The 13,410-nt window shown below is 37.1% G+C and overlaps 1 pseudogene; it reads right to left on the reverse strand.

The window, feature by feature from the left end:
- Nucleotides 1-12,732: 12,732 nt before the first annotated feature.
- LOC101396403 (large ribosomal subunit protein eL24 pseudogene) lies at nucleotides 12,733-13,205 on the reverse strand (annotated as a pseudogene).
- Between the last annotated feature and the right edge of the window lie 205 nt (nucleotides 13,206-13,410).

A 13,410-nucleotide genomic window follows, 5' to 3' on the forward strand; every position in this document is an offset into this window, starting at 1 on the left:
ACCACCATTCTACTTTCTGTCTATATGAATTTGCCTCTTCTGGGTATGTTACTGGATACATACCCAGGTTTTTTACCAACCACACAAGAGGGTCCAAATAAAAACTGGAACACCAGGCTTATGGCAAGGAAAGAGTTTTTATTTCGGGTGATGTCAGCAGGAAGATGAGAGCTCTCAAATTTGTCCCATCTCCCGGAAAGATGGGAGGCAAGGGGTTTTAAAGGTTGCGAGGGAGAGCATGTGCTGGGGTTTTAGGTAGGGGAGGGGGAGCACGTGGACGTGCTGGCTGGCACCTTCCCACCAGCTTGCGCTTGGCCTTGAAGACTGAATTTCTTTCCCTTGACTGTCTGGACTTTTCTGATTAGTTTTCATTTTCAGCCTGTGTTTGGCCTTGTGAGGCTGAAGCTTGATGTCTGGACCTTGACTTCCTGGGAAGGACAGCTCACTCATGTATTAAGGAGGGACAGAAAGACCTGGTTGGTTTTAAACAACAGTTGATTACACTGAATATGCACAGCTGCAGTTAGCAAAGCTTATCTCAGAGTTTTTGCTAACTTCTTCTAGCGGGGAAGGTTTTTTAACCTCTTTGTGCTTGGTTTCAGGTGCCCCCTATGAGTGAAATCATACAATATTTATCCTTTTGTGACTGGCTTATTTCACTTAGCATAATGTCTTCAAGGTTCATCCATGTTGTAGCGTGTGTCAGAATTCCCTTCCTTTTTAAGGCCGAATAATATTCCATTATATGTATATATCACATTTTGTTTATCCATTCATCTGTCAGTGGACACTTGGGTTGTTTCCACCTTTTGGCTATTGTGAATAATGCTGCCGTGGACATGGGTGTGCAATTGAGTTCTTGGCTATAGAGATTTTGTGTGTTTGGAATTTGATATTCTTAAACGTTAATGATACCTTTCCTCTAATATGTAGGCAGGCAAGATGTTGATGGGAGAGATTATAAAAATGATAGTCTGGAGTCTTCTATCTCAGAGTGTCACGGTGGAGACCCTTTGTGGGCCATATGTGAAATGGGTGATGTGATGGCTCAGGTGACTTCCACTCAGGAGGATGCAGACACCTGGGCTGGTGTCTGAGTGGCACTCGCCCATGAGGATGTGGGGAAACCAGAATCAGCAGACACAAGGGATTCTCACCCCATTCATTCCTTAAATTAAAATATGTTCCCAATGGATAAAATATTTAAAAGTTTAGAAAGTAAATCACAAAACTAAGATAAATTCTTTAGGTAGTTGTGTGACTATTTTAGGGCAGAAATGAAAGGACTCTTCATCAAACCATCTGGGTCTCTCAGACCCAGGTTGGGTCTGTCTTTTAAATATATTCTTTTGGGGTCATCCACCTGTTCGGGTTTCCTGTTTCTTCTCAAGATAATTTTAATTTCTGGAGAACCACTCATTTCATCCAGAGTTTCACATTTTAGAAATATGTGGCTACCACATCTGTATGTGTGGTTACTTCCCTTTTAGGGACTGTTGATTGTTTATTTGGGTTATTGTTTTTTCCTTGATTATAGTTTTCAGACATTTTAATATTTCACTGTTTTTCCCAAAGAGCTCAAATTTATCAGTAGTCTTTTATAATCGATTACTTTCTGCTTTTATCTTTATGTATTTCTGCCTCTTTTTCATATTTTCGTTGTCATTTTCTTTCCACTTCCTTCAGATGAATGTTCTATTTTTTTTTTCTTGTTTAATAATGAAAACATTTAAGGAATGAATTTGCTTGTGAGTACAATTTTGGTCACATCTCGTATATAGGGTTTTCAATGTTCTTGTTTTTTTCTCTTTCACAATGTCCTAAAACATTTTCCTGTTGTTTTGAGATAATGATAATTTCTTTAAACCTTGATGAAAATAATATATCTGTATGGTTAAAAGAAAGGTCAATGGTGTATGAGGAAAGACAGCTCTTCCTGGCTCACTCCTACCCCTCTCGGTTCCCCAGAGGTAGAAACTTTTGCCTCTAGCTTTTGCTTCCACCTTTTGGCTATTGTGATTAATGCTGCTGATATGGTGTATAAATATCTGTTCAGGTCCCTGCTCTCACTTCTTTTGTGTATATATCCAGATAAGGAATTGCTGGATTACATGGTAATGCTATGTTTAGTTTTTTGAGGAATTGCCATACAATTTTCCACAGTGGCTGTGCTATTTTACATTCCCACCAGCAATGCACAAGGGTTCCAATTTCTCTCCATCCTTGCCAACACTTGTTATTTTCTGTTTTTGGATCATAGCCATCCCACTGGATGTGAAGTTGTACCTCATTGTGGTTTTGATATGCATTTAAATTAGGTGTTGAACATCTTTTCATGTGCTGATTGACCATTTGTATATCTTCTTTAGAAATGTTTGTTCAAGTCCTTTGCCCATTTTAAAAATTGGATTGTTTCATTTTTGTTGTTGAATTGTAGGAGTTCTTTATATATTTATATATAAATATATGATTTGAGAATATTTTCTCCTATTCTGTGGGTTACCCTTTCACTCTGTTGTTAGTGTTCTTTGATGCACAAAAGTTTTTAATTTTAATGAAGTCCAATTATCTACTTTTTCTTTTGTTGCCTGTGCTTTTGATGTCATAATTGGGAAATCATTGCCAAGTCCAATGTCATGAAGCTTTCCCCCCAAGTTTTCTTCTGGAAGTTCTATACTTTTAGCTCTTATGTTTAGGTATTTGATCTATTTTGAGTTAATTTTTGTATATGGTGTAAAGTAAGTGTCCAACTTCGTTTTTTTTTTTTATTGAGGTAACATTTATAACAGTGTATAAATTTCAGGTGTACATCATTATATTTCGACTTCTGTATAGCCTACATCGTGTTCACCACCAAAAGTGTAGTTGCCACACATCACCATATAAATGTGCCCCTTTACCTCTTTTACCCTCTCTCCATCCCCTTTCCCCTCTGGTCACCACCAATCTATTCTCTCTATCTATGTGTTTGTTTGTTGTTGTTGTTTTTATCTTCCACATGAGTGAAATCGTATGGTATTTGAATTTCTCCATCACACTTATTTTGCTTAGCATAATACCCTGAAGGTCTACCCATGTTGTCACAAAGGGCACAGTTTTGTATTTTTTAATGGCTTAGTATTCCATTGTGTGTATTTACCACATCTTCTTTATCCATTCATCCGCTGATGGGCACTTAGGTTGTTTCCAAGTCTTGGGTGTTGTGAATAATGCTGCAATGAACATAGGGGTGCATAGATCTTTTCCAATTAGTGTCTTTGTGTTCTTTGGATAAATACCCAGAAGTGGAATAATTGGATCATACGGTAGTTTTGTTTTGTAATTTTTTGAGGAATCTCCATACTGTTTTCCATAGTGGCTGCACCATCTTACATTCCCATCAGCAGTGTACTAGGGTTCCTTTTTCTCCACATCCTCTCCAACACATTATTTCTTGTCTTTTTAATAATAGCCATTCTGATGGGTGTAAAGTGATATCTCATTGTGGTTTTGATTTGCAGTTCCCTAATAATGGGTGGTGTTGGATATTTTTTCATGTACCTGTTGGCCATCTGTATGTCTTCTTTGGAAAAATATCTATTTAGATCCTCTGCCCATTTTTTGATTGGGTTGTTTGTTTTTTTGTTGTTGAGTTGTATGAGTTCTTTATATATTTTGGATATTAACCCTTTATCACATATATCATTTGCAGATATTTTCTCACAGTTGGTGGCTTGTCTTTTGTTTTGTTGATGGTTTCTTTTGCTGTGCTGAAGTTTTTTTAGTTTGATGTGGTCCCATTTGTTTATTTTTTCTTGTGTTTCCCTTGCCTGAGGAAACATATTCAAAAAGATACTGCTAAGACCTATGTCAAAGAGTGTACTGCCTACATTTTCTTCTAGGAGTTTTATAGTTACATTCAAGTCGTTAATCCATTTTGAGTTAATTTTTGTGTGTGGTATAAGATAATGGTCTACTTTCATTCTTTTGCATGTGGCTGTCCAGTTTCCCCAACACCATTTATTGAAGAAACTTTCCTTTCTCCATTGTATGTGCTTGGCTCCTTTGTCAAAAATTAGCTGTCCATAGATGTGTGGTTTTATTTCCAGGCTGTCAGTTCTGTTCCATTGATCTGTGTGTCTGTTTTTCTACCAGTACCTTGCTGTTTTGATTACTATAGCTTTGTAGTGTACTTTGAAATCAGGGAGTGTGATGCCTCCAGCTTTGTTCTTTTTTCTCAGGATTGCTTTGGCTGTTCAGAGCCTTTTGTTGTTCCATGTAAATTTTAGGATTCTTTGTTCTGTTTCCATGGAGAATGTCACTGGGATTCTGATTGGGATTACATTGATTCTGTAGATTGCTTTAGGTAGTATGGACATTTTACCTATGTTAATTCTTCCAATCCATGAGCATAGGATATCTTTCTATTTCTTTGTGTCTTCTTTAATTTCTTTCAACAGTGTTTTTATGGTTTTCACTGTATAGCTCTTTCACCTCCTTGGTTAAATTTATTCCTAGTTTTCAATTTCTTTTAGCAACATTTTGAAGTTTTCAGTGTACAAGTCTTTTGCCTCCTTGGTTTAGTTTATTTCTAAGCATTTTACTTTTTTAATGCTAATATAAATGAAATTATTTTCTTAATTTCTTTTTCATCTTGTTCATTGTTAATGTATAGAAATGTAACTGATTTTTGTATATTGATTTTCTATCTTGAAACTTTACTGAATTTGTTTATTAGTTCTAACAGTTTTTTAAAAAATGGAATCTTTAGGCTTCTCTACATATAAGATCATGTTTGTAAATAGAGATCATTTTACTTCTTCTTTTGAAATTTGGGTGCCTTTTATTTCTTTTTCTTGCCAATGGCTCTGGCGAGAACTTCCAGTACTATGTTGAAGATATGGTGAAAGCGGGCCGGCCCCGTGGCTTGGCGGTTGAGTGCGCGCGCTCCGCTGCTGGCGACCCGGGTTCGGAGCCCGGACGCGCACCGACGCACCGCTTCTCCGGCCGTGCTGAGGCCGCGTCCCACATACGGCAACTAGCAGGATGTGCAACTACAACATACAACTATCTACTGGGGCTTTGGGGGAGAAAAAGGAGGAGGATTGGCAATAGATGTTAGCTCAGAGCCAGTCTTCCTCAGCAAAAAAAAAAAAAAAAGATATGGTGAAAGCAAGAATTCTTGTCTTGTTGCTGATCTTAGAGGAAAAGCTTTCTGTCTTTCACTATTGAATATGATGTTAGCTGTGAGTTTTTCATAGATGGCCTTCATTATGTGCGGGTAGTTTCCTTCTATTCCTAGTTTGTTGAGTGTTTTTATCATGAAAGGGCATTGAATTTTGTCAAGTGCTTTTTCTGCATCAATTGAGATGATGATGTAGTTTTTCCCCTTCATTCTGTTACTGTGGTGTATTACTTTGTTTGATTTTCGTATATTGAAACATCTTTGTATTCCAGGAATAAATCCCACTTGGTCGTAATGTATAATCCTTTTAATATGCTGTTGAATTCTTTTTCCTTATATTTTGTTGGGGATTTTGCGTCAGTGTTCATAAGGGTATTTGTAGTTTTGTTTTTGCTTGTAGTGTCTTTGTCTGGCTTTGGTGTCAGGGTAATGCTGGCCTTATAAAATGGGTTAGGAAGTATTCCTTCCTCCTCTGTTGTTTGGAAGAGTTTGAGAAGTGTTTGTGTTAATTCTTCTGTAAGTGTTTGGTAGAATTCACACGTGAAGCCGTCTGGTCCTGGACTTTTCTTGGTTGGGAGGTTTTTGATTACTGATTCAATCTCCTTACCAGTTTTTGGTCTATTCAGATTTTCTATTTCTTCATGATTTAGTCTTGGTAGGTTGTGTGTTTCTAGGAATTTTACATTTCATCTATGATATCCAATTTGTTGGTGTACAGTTGTTCACAGGTGTACAATTGTTCATAGGATTCTTATAATCCTTTTATTTCTGTAAAATCAGTAGTAATGTCCTCTCTTTCATTTCTGACATTAGTTATTCGGTCTTCTTTTTCCAGTTAGTTAATCTAGCTAAAGGTTTGTCAATTTTGTCATTTTGAAGAACCAACTGTTGGTTTTGTTTATCTTCTCTCTTGTTCTTCTATTCTCTATTTTGTTTATCTTTGCTGTAATCTTTATTATCTCCTTCCTTCTGTTAACTTTGAGATTAGTTTGCTCTTATTTGAGACCTTGTTTTTGAATGTGTTTATAGCTATAAATTTTCATCTTAGCACTGCTTTTGCTGCATGCAGCAAGTTTTGATATATGTGTTTTCATTTTTATTTGTCTAAAGATATTTTCTAATTTCCTTTGTGATCTTTTCTTTGACCTCTTGGTTGTTTAAGAGTGTGTTGTTTAATTTCCACGTATTTGTGAACTTTCCAATTTTCCTTCTGCTGTTGATTTCTAGTTTCATTCCATTATGATCAGAAAAGATATTTTGTATGATTTCAGTCTTTTAAATTTATTAAGACTTACTTTTGTGGTCTAACATATAGTCTATCCTGAGAATATCCCCTGTGCACTTGAGAAAAATGTGTGTTCTACTGTTGTTGGGTGGAGTGATCTGTATGTGTCTGTTAGGTCCCATTGGTCTCTAGTGATGTTCAAGTCCTCTATTTCCTTATTGATCTTCTGTCTGATTTTTCTTTCCATTTTTGAAAGTGGGATATTGAAGTCTCCTACTATTATTATAGAGCTGTCTATCTCTCCCTTCAATTCTGTCAATGTTTGCTTCAAGTATTTAGGAGCTCTGATGTTTGATGCATATATGTTTATAATTATTACATCTTCTTGGTGAATTGACCCTTAATCATTATATTATGTCCTTCTTTGTCTCTTATAACAGTTTTTGACTTCAAGCCTATTTTGTCTGATATTAGTATAGCCACTCCTGCTCTCTTTGGTTACTATTTGCGTGGAATGTTTTTTCTATCCTTTCAACCTATTCATGTCCTTAGATCTAAAGTGAGTCTCTTGTATACAGCATTTAGTTGACTTCTTTTTTTTTTTTTTCTTTTTGCAGAGAAGGATTTGCCCTGAGCTAACATCTGTTGCCAATCTTTCTCTTTTTTTCCCCTTCTCCCCAAAGCCCCAGTGCATGGTTGTGTATCCTAGTTGTAAGTCCTTCTAGTTTTTCTATGTGAGCTGCCACCACAGCATGGCAACTGACAGACAGGCGGTGTGGTTCTGTGACTGGGAAGTGAACCCAGGCTGCCAAGGTGGAGATCATGGAACTTTAACCACTAGCATCAGGGCTGGCCCAAATCCTGCTTTTTATTTAGCACTTACTTTTGCCATTTTGTTATTTGTTTTATGTATGTCTTGTAAGTTTTTTTTCCTCATTTCCTCCATTACTTACCTTCCTTTTTGTTTAGTTGATTTTTTTGTAATGACACATTTTGATTCCCTCAGTTTTGACTTTCAAATATTGTTCAACGCAGAGCCAAGTAGTGTACTATGCTATTTCTTTTCTCGTATAAATTTTTGCTTTTTCTAGAGTTTCTAATTATGCTTATTTTTCTTTTATTTCTTTTTTTTAGCTTTGCCTCTTATTTTTTAAGTAATTTTCCCCAGCTTTATTGAAATGTAATTGCCATATAACATTGTGTAAGTTAAGGTATACAACATGATGATCTGAATCATATATATATTTGAATATATATATTGTGAAATGATTACCACAATAAAGTTAGTTAACACTTCCATTACCTCACATAATTACCTCTTTTTTTTTGTGGTGAACACATTTAAGACCTACTCTCTTAGCAACTTTCAAGTACACAATACAGTATTATTAACTATAATCACCATGCTGTACATTCGATCTCTAGAACTTATTCATTTTACAACTGGAAGTTTGTACCCTCTGACCAATGTCTCCCCATTTCCCCCACCCCCAGCCCCTGGAAAGCACCAATCTATTTTCTGTTTCTACGAGTTCATTTTTTTAAAATTTCAGATATAAGTGAGATCATATAGTGTTTGTCTTTCTCTGTCTAACTTATTTCAGTTAGCATAATGCCCTCAAGGTTCAACTATGTTGTTGCAAATGGCAGGATTTCCTTCTTTTTTATGGCTGCATAATATTCTATTGTGTGTGTGTGTGTGTGTGTGTGTGTGTGTGTGTGTATACACATATGGCACATTTTCTTTTTTTGTGTGTGTGAGGAAGATCAGCCCTGAGCTAACATCCATGCCAATTCTCCTCTTTTTGCTGAGGAAGACTGGCTCTGAGCTAACATCTGTGCCGATCTTCCTCCACTTTATGTGGGACACCGCCACAGCATGGCCTGACAAGTGGTGCGTTGATGCGCACCCGGGATCTGAACCCGGGCTGCCAGCAGCAGAGTGCACGCACTCTGCCCGCCAGCCACGGGGCTGGCCCTTCACACACATTTTCTTTATCTATGAATATTGGGTTATTTCCATTTCTTGCCTGTTGTGAGTAATGCTGCAATGAACTTGGGGTGCCCTTTGTTTTTTTTAATCAAAGATAATTGAACATTTCTCTTCTAAACTCTCCATTATATCACACATGCTGACAGGCTTCTATTAGAGACCTGTCTTACAAAGGCCTTCCTCCTCCCTCTTTGATCTGGACAGGTTTCTCTCTAAGCCTGTTGCACACTTGTCATTCTGGATTTCACTTTGTTACTGTCTTGGGTTGTATCCTCTGTTTCTTGGATTCCTTGTTTTCTTTCCTGGTTCAACCCCTCATTTTGTTGAAGCACATCATCAAGTAATTTTCTAAGAAAAAGAGTGTGGTAGGTAATTTTTCTAAGTTCTTGTATGTGTGAATATTTAATCAACTCTTACACTTGACTAATTGTTTGGCTGGTTATAGACTTCTAGATAAAATAATTTTCCCTTCAAATTATTTTAAATTAAAAATTAAAAAAATAAATTGATATTTTCCCTTCCAGCTTTGTTACATATTGGCAGTATTTTAAAAATTCCTTATTTTTCATTTTGAAAAATATCAAATCTATAAAAAATGGGAAGAAGGGTACAAAGAACACCTATATGTCCTTCACATATATTCACTAATCATTAAGATTTTGCCACATTTGCCTTATCTCTTTCTGTCTACCCATGTGATGTGTGTGTGCACACACATACACACACACACACACACACAGAGTTTTTCTGAACCATTTAAAGTAATGTGCAGATATCTCGTCACTTCACTCCTGAGTATAGAGAACACTCCTAAGAACAAAGACATCTCATACATAACTACAATACACTTGTTGCACCCAATACATTAATATAGATGAAATAATATCGTCTACTTGATGTACGACCCACCTTCATATCTCTCCAGTTGTTCAAATAACCTTCACGACAAGTTTCCTTGTCAATCCATGATTCAGTTGTGTTTGGCAGTCATTCCCTTTGAACTATGAAGGTATATCTCATCTTTTTTCTAACATTTGGTGTTGGAGATGAAAAATCTGATATTTGTTCCTTCATAAGTGGTATTTTTTTCCTTTCTGGAGATTTTAGGATCTTTTCCTTTTTCCAATGTTCTAAAATTTTGCAAAGATGTCAGTGTTTTAAAAGTCCTTGTGCTGTTTGCTTGGTAAGTCTTTTCAATCTGAAAAGTAGATTTTGTTGTATTGTTCCTTTGATAATTTTCTTCTCTCTGATTTCTTTCTTCATCTGGAATACTTGTAAAACTGGGTCTCCGTGATAGATCTTCTGTATCTCTTTGCTGTCATGTCTTGCATCTCTTAGTCTTTTTACTCTACTTTCTGGAAGATTTCTTCTGTTTTATCTTCTGATCCTTCTGGTCAGTTTATTTCAGCATCATATTTTTATTTTAAAGGAGACCTTTCTTGTTCTCTGATTGTCCCATTCACATAGTATCTTGTACCATTGAATATAGTTATGATAATAATTTAAAAAAATTTTAAATTCTCTTCTGTATCCTGAATTAGTTCTCTTTCCTTTGAGGTTGTTTTTTCTTCCCTTTTCATGGAACTTTCTTTAATGACAGCCCTTAGCAAACTGATACACTTACTGTCTTTTCCTTCCTTCCTTCTTCTCCTCCTCCTTCTTTTTTGAGTTATTAAATTTCCTCATGGAGGAACTCTCTGATGTTTCCTTTGTGGATTTGATGATTCATGGACCTGCATTCTGAACATGGGGAGCAGATAAAGACCAGACTGTCTAAGAGCCTTTCAAGTAACCCCAATGTTTTTGGCCCAGTCTCACTTGTGTTGGGGAAGGGGGAGAATCCCCCTCCACCCTTTCCCTTCAGGTTCTTATGGCTGGCCTAATAATTAAAAGACAGGTTAGCAGGAGAAAATCAAAGTTTAATAACGTGTGTACGTGGGAGAAACCAGGGAAACTGAGTTTCTCAACAAATGGCGGAGGTTTTTCACCTAAAATAGCTTTAGATAAAGACAAAGGAGGATGCTGGAGTTGGAGGAGACAGCTATGGGGGAGACAGAAATCACAGTAATCAAGAGTATGCAGATTTAAGTCCTCTTCTTCTGTACCGATAAGAGTTTCTAGAGATAAGGTCACCCCCCCCACCCCTGCTTCCCAGTATAGAGAGGGAGATACCTTTACAAATGGAGATTTCCCTTATAAATGTAAATGTTTTGTTAAACAGAACTTTGAAAAGAATGGGTTTAGCAAGAACCCTCCCAGTCTGTCACTTTTAGGAGTAAGTTTGGGGGAAGGTTAAAATTCCTTTTGGAGAAAATAATCAAGGTAAAGAGATATATTTTGAGATAGCCAAATTTTGATCTCCCACACTTGCATCCTCTGTCTTGTGCCTCTGGAATTCTGTAGAGAAGATCAGTAACCTCCTCTGTGATGTGTCATCTGTTATCGCTTCTCTATCAGCTTTATATAGTCTCAGAATTTTTTTAAAGCTCTCTTCTACTTAAGGACAACTTCCTGTTCCCTTTGTCCTTGTGAATTTATTCCCATTTTAGTCCTTTACTGTAATTTTTGTAGGGTCTTAGGAGGGAGAAGAGACAAACTGAGTGGTCAGCCCACCATTTTGACAATAGCACCTATTTTCTAGTCTCAAACTTGTGGTTTTGATCTCCTTAGCTGAGAAGTTATTTAGGAGGCCTGTATCAGTGAGGATGGGCTAGGCTATGCTGTAGTAACAAAAAACTCAAAATCTTAATGGCTTAAAACAATAAAGGTTTATTTCTTGTTCATTTTTCCTGTCCACTGAGTTTGGCTGGGGGCTCTGCTCTATGTCTCCTCACTCTTGAGACCCAGGCTAACAGAGTAGCTGCCTTTTCAGTGTTACCAGTTGCCACACCAGAGATAACTTAGTGAATTGTGCACTCTTCCTTTAAGTTTCCATGCAGAAATGATACCCATCATTTCTCTTCATATTTCATTGGCCAAAGCAAATTGTGACTATGCCTAACATCAAAGCGGGTGGAGAAGTGCAGTCCTACCCTCTGCCTGGAAAATGGAAAGTCAGAAACGTCTGTTGAACAGTACTATGTACCACTGGAAGATTGGAAAATTCAAATGGTTGAATTAAGAAAACTTTTAACTCTTGGATTTTTTAAAAAAATTGTATTGAAGTCAGACAATGTGGGCTTGTATAAAACCTGAGGGTTTTTTTCATTGCTTTGTTTGTGATTAATTTTTATAAATGTTTTATGGGATTGGAAAAGAAGATGTATTCTTCATTTGTTGTGGACAAGTTTGATACACATGAAGCTAGTTATATCTTCTATATACTTGTTCATTTTTCATTTATTAGATCTTCAAAGACTAAAGAAGTATTTAAAGTTATTACCATAGTATTGTGTTTCTATAGATTTCTCCTTGTTTTTATAACAGTTTTGCACTCTTATTTACCTTGTAACAGTTCATAGTAGATGTGCATTTTCTATTTTGTTTAAATAACGTTCTTTGTCTCAATTAATGGGTCTGTACTCTATTAGAATCTCAAACTGCTTCTTAATTTTTTTCTGGATTCTGCACTAGCTAATTTTTATAACAATGGTTGAATTGTTCCTGCTCCTACTAAGACCAACCTCCATTTGAACATATTAAATAAAAAATTATTCTGACACTTGTTAAAACAGTAAGGAGACTTTATTTAAGACCATTGCAAATGCAGGCTTAACCCTGAACACGACAAGGACAAGTGGGGGTTTATAGCCAAGGAGCAGCGTAAGGGGGTCAGTGGATGGAAAATTACCACGAGGAGACATCAAGGGGAGGGAATTCTTGCCAAACTGGCCTAACGGGGTTCTTGCTAAAGGTGGGTCAAGGGCTTAAACATCAGGGGCAGGGGATGAGGAACTTGATCAGATATCCAGGGGAGGGGCTTGACTTAGCAGAATTCTTTGCTAAGACTGGGCTGGGCAGGCCAAAGACAGGACGGGGGCCAAGGTTGAGACCTAGTCAAGAAGAGGGGGGGCTCAGAGGAGCCTAACTGAGGGGTGGTCAAGGAGAGACTTGGCTTCTACAGTTGTCCCCCTTTCTCCTACATATAGTTTTTCTCCCTGCTTGATCACTTCCATCAGCTAAGAGACATTCTGTAGTATCTCTCTTCTTTAAAAGAAAAAGAGAGAACAAAACCTATCCTTACGTTACACCAAATACAAAAATTAACTCAAAATGGATCGAAGACCCAAACATAAGAGCTAAAACTATAGAACTTCTAGAAGAAAACATGGGGAAAAAGCCTCATCATGTTGGGCTTTTTTTTTTTTTAGGGTTATAGTTAGATCTTTATTTAAAATCTGATCTGCCAGTTTAGCCTTTGCCACCAACTTCGGGAGCAGAAACCTTCACAGGCTTCACAGTCTTTTGTTTAATTGCTGCCTTTGTGGGAGCCTTAGCAGCAGCTATCGCTGTCTTTTTAGTTGCTTGCTTAGCCTTTTTTGCTTTCTCAGCAGCCCTGATAACTTGTTCCCATTGAGCCTTTCTAATTTCAGTTTTCTGATTCCTCTTGGCCATTATATCAGCAAGAGATGCACCCATGATGGCCCTCTGGAATTTGACTGCATGCAGGTTCTTTTCTTCTGAATTTCTTCTGACTGTCCCTTTTTGTGCTTTCTTCTGTAGAGGAAAGTCCAGTTTATTTGCCAAGGAGTCCTCTTGGAAAGGAATGCTGACTTGCATTTTGCATTAAGAAATTGGAAAATCTTCCTATTGGTCCTGGCATTGTGCCTCTTGAGTCCTGGGTAGAACTGGTACCCGCTGAAACTGAACAACTGTGCCTTCATGGCTGCAGCTGCTGGGGAAGAAGAAAGATGGCAAAGAGAAGCATATGTCGGATTTGGCGATGATCTCTAGGATATGACACCAAAAGCAGAGGCAACAAAAGTAAAAATAGATATATTGGGCTTCATCAAAATTACAAACTTCTGTGTATCAAAGGACACTATCAACAGAATGAAAAGGCAATCTACAGAATGGAAGAAAATATTT

The sequence above is a fragment of the Ceratotherium simum genome, chromosome 33 (assembly GCF_057802395.1).
Source record: "Ceratotherium simum simum isolate JZ-2026a chromosome 33, ASM5780239v1, whole genome shotgun sequence".
NCBI classification, from domain to species: Eukaryota; Metazoa; Chordata; class Mammalia; order Perissodactyla; family Rhinocerotidae; genus Ceratotherium; species Ceratotherium simum.